Genomic DNA, 6000 nt, shown 5'->3' with positions numbered 1-6000 from the left:
CCGCGTCGGGCTCTGCACTGACAGCTCAGAACCTGGAGCCTGTTTCCGATTCTGTGTCTCCCTCGCTCTCTGCTCCTCCCCCACTCATGCTCTGTCTCTCTCTCTCTCAAAACTAAACACATTAAAAAAAAAAAAAGTTAAACAGGGGCGCCTGGTGGCTCCTTCAGTTAAGCATCCGACTCCGGCTCAGGTCATGATCTCCCGGTCCGTGAGTTCGAGCCCCGCGTCGGGCTCTGGGCTGACAGCTCGGGTTCTGTGTCTCCCTCTTTCTCTGACCCTCCCCCGTTCGTGCTCTATCTCTCTCTGTCTCAAAAATAAGTAAACATTAAAAAAAAATTTTTTTTTTTAAAGTTAAACGTACTGTCATGGAAAGAAGTCCCCCAGGAGACTGTGGCATGAACAAAGCCAGTTGCCGAACAAGATGTGCACGAGAGGCACATTTGTGTGCAAATACACATGTGCCCGTGTATTTGCAGATGCACAGAAAAGAATGCAGGGAAAGAAGAGTGCGTGAGCAACTCGAGTCTCTGGGAAGCAGGCTTCTCGGGTGGGGGAGGGGACTCCTACGCTCCACCTTCCACCCTTCGGTGCCGCGGGAATACATTGTCACCACCGATCCGTGTTATTTTGCGGTTACTCACAAAGTAAAGGCATTAAAGAGACGTTATAGGTATACATTCGTATTTTGTATTTGTTCAGATACAACGTACATGGAGATGTACCACTTGTGCTTAGTATTAGGAAAGACTCACAAATAAAACGGGCAGGGAATGAAAAGAATGGGCAAAGACTGTCCGTTCCCACAGCCCTGCCTCCCAGACAGCCTAAAAAATTCCTTTTCAAATAAACAGATGACCCTGATATACGGCCCTGTGCCGCGGGGACACTCTAGGTACTTATTTTAAGGTCCTTTATAACGGAGATTTTATTTGATTATCACCCTGATGTCTGCCGGAATCCTGCAGTCTGACACCTAGAAGACAGCCCCCAGGTCCCTGCTCTGGGGGCTCGCTCACCACATTTTCCTGGATATCAGGACATCCTGCTGTTTGAAGATATGCGGTGTGATGGGGCTGTTCTTCGGAGGTTCTGCCTCTGAAGCCTCACAGGCGTTTCTGTTTTTCTCGGCCTTGGGGGACAAGCAGCCTGGGCGGGTGAGGATCCGTGGGCGGGGCTGGGGACACTAGGATGTCTGTCCTGCCAGGCTCAGATCCTTCCCCCAGACTCACTTCCTGCGGCTGGACAGCTGTGGAGACCACAGGCCAGTCGGCGATCCATCGGAGCCCAGGACCTGAATTTGACCAGTGAACACGGTGAGCGGTTTGCACACTTTGAACCCACGCTAAAATTTCCGGGGTGGTATCGACATCTACACTAATTTCTCTCCAGTTGTTCGCAATTTCGAAAATCCTATCACCGACCGCAGCCCCCCGCGATCCGGCTGCTTTCGTGGCAGATGCTTTCCAGGCGTTTCCGCGCACGGACGAAACCCTGGCCCGCTTGGCTGTTACCCCGGAAGTCACACTTAAACGTACAGAGTTCTTTAAGACCCGGCGCAAAAATGATTGTGCAGATATGTTCTTTTACCTCGGGATTTTTTTTTTTTTTCAAATAGTAAACGGGATACCAAAAATGATCCATTTTATAAGACGCTTTGGGTCTCGTAAGGTTGAGATCCACGGCCCTCGGACCTCCAGGCGCATCAGAACAGGACCACGTCTGTCTGCGCCCGAAATATATCGCCCACTAAATATTCGTTGAGTGAATATCTCAATTACGGCAATAATTTGGGGAAGTTGCCACCAGCCCCTTGCTCTGTCCTGTGCATGTAGTAAGTGACTGTTACTCTCCCTCCGCAGAGCGGATCCTGGGGATGTGTCCTTGCAACCCCAAGATCAAGAGTTGCACGCACCACTGACTGAGCCAGCCAGGTACTAAATTCCACTTAGTGGATGTATATATCCCCCTTGTCCCTTATGGTGTAGGGGCGCCCGGGTGGGTCAGTCAGTTAAGCGCCCGACTTCGGCTCAGGTCACGATCTCATGGTTCGTGGGTTCGAGCCCCGAATGGAGCTCTGTGCTGACAGCGTGGAGCCTGCTTGGGATTCTCTCTCTCTCTCTGTCTAAAAGTCAATACAGAAACATTACAAAAAAGTGATATTAAAAGAACAGACATTTACGAAGAATTTATTGTGCCAGTGTGGTTGTGTGTGTTGACACACGCCTGGTAAGGTACGATTATTGTCACTTTGTGGCTGTGCCACTGAGGCCCAGAGTGGTTATTTAACATGCTCGAGATCACACAGCGAGAATGGTGGGAGAACGGGCTCCAGAATTGTACGGACCGGCTCTAGGGTCTAGCATATTTAGTAACCATACTCGCCCGCCTTCGTCCTATTATTATAAATCTCCCTGACCCTCTGTTTCCTCTTCCGTGAAATGGGTTCATAATACCTACGTCACGAGACTTTGAGGACTAGATGAGGCAAGGCACAGGAAGTGCTTGGGGCATGGTATGTGCGAAATAAATTCACCGCCCATCGTGAATATCCCGGGGGGGGGGGGCTGTTTATCCAGATGGGGGTTCCAGGGCCGGGGTGTCTGTGGACAACCAAGGTCTTGCAAGGACGCATCGCCTTGAGCAACACCCATGATCCGCTCTGCGCAGGGAGAGCGACGGCTGGTGGCGGCTTAGGCTCTGTGGCAGGGACGTTCGGAGCCCCGAGAAACTGTTAGCAGTGTTAGTTGGCTGAATGCAGGGGCCCCACAGGCCGCTAAGACTCCGGGGGTACAGGCCGACCGGGGCTGGAGACACAGCCAGCCCTTCGGGCTGAGGAGTCGGACAGACCTGACCACACACGGAGACTTCTCCACCGGCTCTGTGACTCAGTTTCCTCATTTTACTGATTGAGTCAAAATTTTAATTTATTTAAGTAATCTCTACACCCAGCGTGGGGCTCAAACTCACGACCCCGAGATCTCAAGTCACATGCTCTACCCGTCGAGCCCTCCAGGCATCCCCCAGTTTCCTCGTTTTAATATAGGAACAAGGGGACTTATTTCAAACAGCATTTTTTTAAAAAAAAGTTTATTTATGTATTTTGGGAAGGAGAGAATGAGAGAGAGGGAGAGAGAGGATCCCAAGCAGGTTCTGCACCGTCAGCGCAGAGCCCGACGCAGGACTCGAACTCACGAACCGTGAGATGGTGACCTGAGCCGAAACCAGGAGTCAGACCGCTTAACCGAAGGAGCCACCCCTGAAGGGGAGTTCTTTAGCACAAAGAATAGACAATGAGGTACCAAACGAGTGTTTACTTAGAAAGAGAAATGACACCCCGATGACTGCAAATGTTAAAAAGAGCTGACCCGTAGGGCAAAATTCAAATGACACGGGAATCGCGGCTGTCATTCCTGTCGCTTGACTTCCTGAGACACCTCTTCACTTATTTTTCTTCCGACTTCTCTTTTGGCTGCATGTCCCTTGTCTCCAGGCGATAACAATGTCCTGTGGAGAGAAAGGAAAGATAATTCGGTCCTTCCTCCAGCATGGCTGATAGGCTCTTGGTTTTCACATCCTTCATTTAGGGGAAGTGTCACCGTGCTCGGTGTCTCGCCCCCGCCCCTCCGCGCAGAGCCCCGGCCTTTATTCTGGCTCTGCGGAGCCCAGGCGGAGCCACAGAGGCCGTCGCCACCGACGCCCCCAACCTCCTGCGCCACCTAGGCGGTGGCCACGGGGCCGCGGGGCTGGGGCCGCAGGGCTGAGTCCGCAGCCCGGAGAGGACGGGAGCGCAGGGAGTCCACCTGCCACCGCGCTCCCGCCTCCGGCCAGCAGGTGGGGCTGCGGGGCCCTGAAGTTTCAGCATTAGTCTGAGCAGCTTTTTAACAGGTCCTTGAATCAAGGGCCTCCTCTCCTAACCAGCTTCTTCCTACTGTCAGTGGGGGGTACTACTTCGTAATAACTATTTATTACTATTATCATTACCATCATCACCACCATCATCATAATTATTATTATTATATGGATTTAGCATTTGCAAGACGGGAAGAATGTACCCCACATTGCTAACACTGGTTAGATCTCAGTAATGGGGGGCTGCCTAGGTGGCTCAGACAGTTAAGTGTCAGACTTCCGCTCAGGTCATGATCTCCCTGTTCGTGAGTTCGAGCCCCGCATCGGGCTCTGTGCCCACAGCTCGGAGCCCGGAGCCTGCTTCGGATTCTGGATCTCCCTCTCTCTCTGCCCCTCCCCGGCTCGTGCTCTGTCTCTCAAAAATAAATAAATGTTAGGGGCGCCTGGGTGGCACAGTCGGTTAAGCGTCCGACTTCAGCCAGGTCACGATCTCGCGGTCCGTGAGTTCGAGCCCCGCATCAGGCTCTGGGCTGATGGCTCAGAGTCTGGAGCCTGTTTCCGATTCTGTGTCTCCCTCTCTCTCTGCCCCTCCCCCGTTCATGCTCTGTCTCTCTCTGTCCCAAAAATAAATAAATAAAAAAAAAGTTGAAGAAAAAATAAATAAATGTTAGAAAAAAAATTTTAAGCAAAGATCTCAGTAATGGGATTATGGGAGATTTGTTTTTAAAAACACATACTTAAAAAAATTTTTTTAAACATTTATTTCTTTTTTTAAAGGATTTTTTTTTCAACGTTTATTTATTTTTGGGACAGAGAGAGACAGAGCATGAACGGGGGAGGGGCAGAGAGAGAGGGAGACACAGAATCCGAAACAGGCTCCAGGCTCTGAGCCATCAGCCCAGAGCCCGATGCGGGGCTCGAACTCACAGACCGCGAGATCGTGACCTGGCTGAAGTCGGATGCTTAACCGACTGCGCCACCCAGGCGCCCCTAAACATTTATTTCTGAGAGACAGAGGGAGATGGAGCATGAGCAGGGGAGGGGCAGAGAGAGAGGGAGACACAGAATCCGAAGCAGGCTCCAGGCTCTGAACTGTCGGCACAGAGCCCGACACGGGGCTCGAACTCACAGGCCATGAGATCATGACCTGAGCCGAAGTCGGACATTCAACCGACAGAGCCACGCAGGTGCTCCTAAAAGCACATACTTTAAAAAATATATTTATTGGGGCGCCTGGGTGGCGCAGTCGGTTAAGCGTCCGACTTCAGCCAGGTCACGATCTCGCGGTCCGTGAGTTCGAGCCCCGCGTCGGGCTCTGGGCTGATGGCTCAGAGCCTGGAGCCTGTTTCCGATTCTGTGTCTCCCTCTCTCTCTGCCCCTCCCCCGTTCATGCTCTGTCTCTCTCTGTCCCAAAAATAAATAAACGTTGAAAAAAAATTAAAAAAAAAATATTTATTTTTATTTATTTTTAAAAGAGAGAGTAGGGGAGGAGCAGAGAGAGGCGGACAGAGGATCCGATGCAGGCTCTAGGCTGACAGCCCAGAACAATTTTGACTTTTTTCCAGGTAAAGAGACAGAGGTCCGGAAAGTGAGTCTAAGGTCACAACATCTAAAAACTGACAGATCGAGGGGCACCTGGGTGGCTCCGTCCATTAAGCATCCGACTTCGGCTCAGGTCATGATCTCATGGTTCGTGAGTTCGAGCCCCGCATCGGGCTCTGTGCTGATGGCTCAGAGCCTGGAGCCTCCTTCAGATTCTGTGTCTCTTTCTCTCTCTCTGCCCCTCCGCTGCTCACGCTGACTCTCTCTCAAAAATAAGTAAACATTAAAAAAAATTTTTTTAGGGGCGCCTGGGTGGCGCAGTCGGTTAAGCGTCCGGCTTCAGCCAGGTCACGATCTCGCAGTCAGCGAGTTCGAGCCCCGCGTCGGGCTCTGGGCTGATGGCTCAGAGCCTGGAGCCTGTTTCCGATTCTGTCTCCCTCTCTCTCTGCCCCTCCCCCATTCATGCTCTGTCTCTCTCTGTCCCAAAAATAAATAAACGTTGAAAAAAAAAATTTAAAAAAAAAATTTTTTTTAAAGAATTATCAATGATGGGGTGCCTGGGTGGCTCAGTCGGTTGAGCGGCTGACTTCAACTTGGGTCATGATCTCG

This window comes from Prionailurus viverrinus, unplaced genomic scaffold, assembly GCF_022837055.1.
Source record: "Prionailurus viverrinus isolate Anna unplaced genomic scaffold, UM_Priviv_1.0 scaffold_53, whole genome shotgun sequence".
NCBI classification, from domain to species: domain Eukaryota; kingdom Metazoa; phylum Chordata; class Mammalia; order Carnivora; family Felidae; genus Prionailurus; species Prionailurus viverrinus.
The sequence above is the reverse complement of the archived record's forward strand: the minus strand, read 5'-3'. Positions refer to the sequence as shown.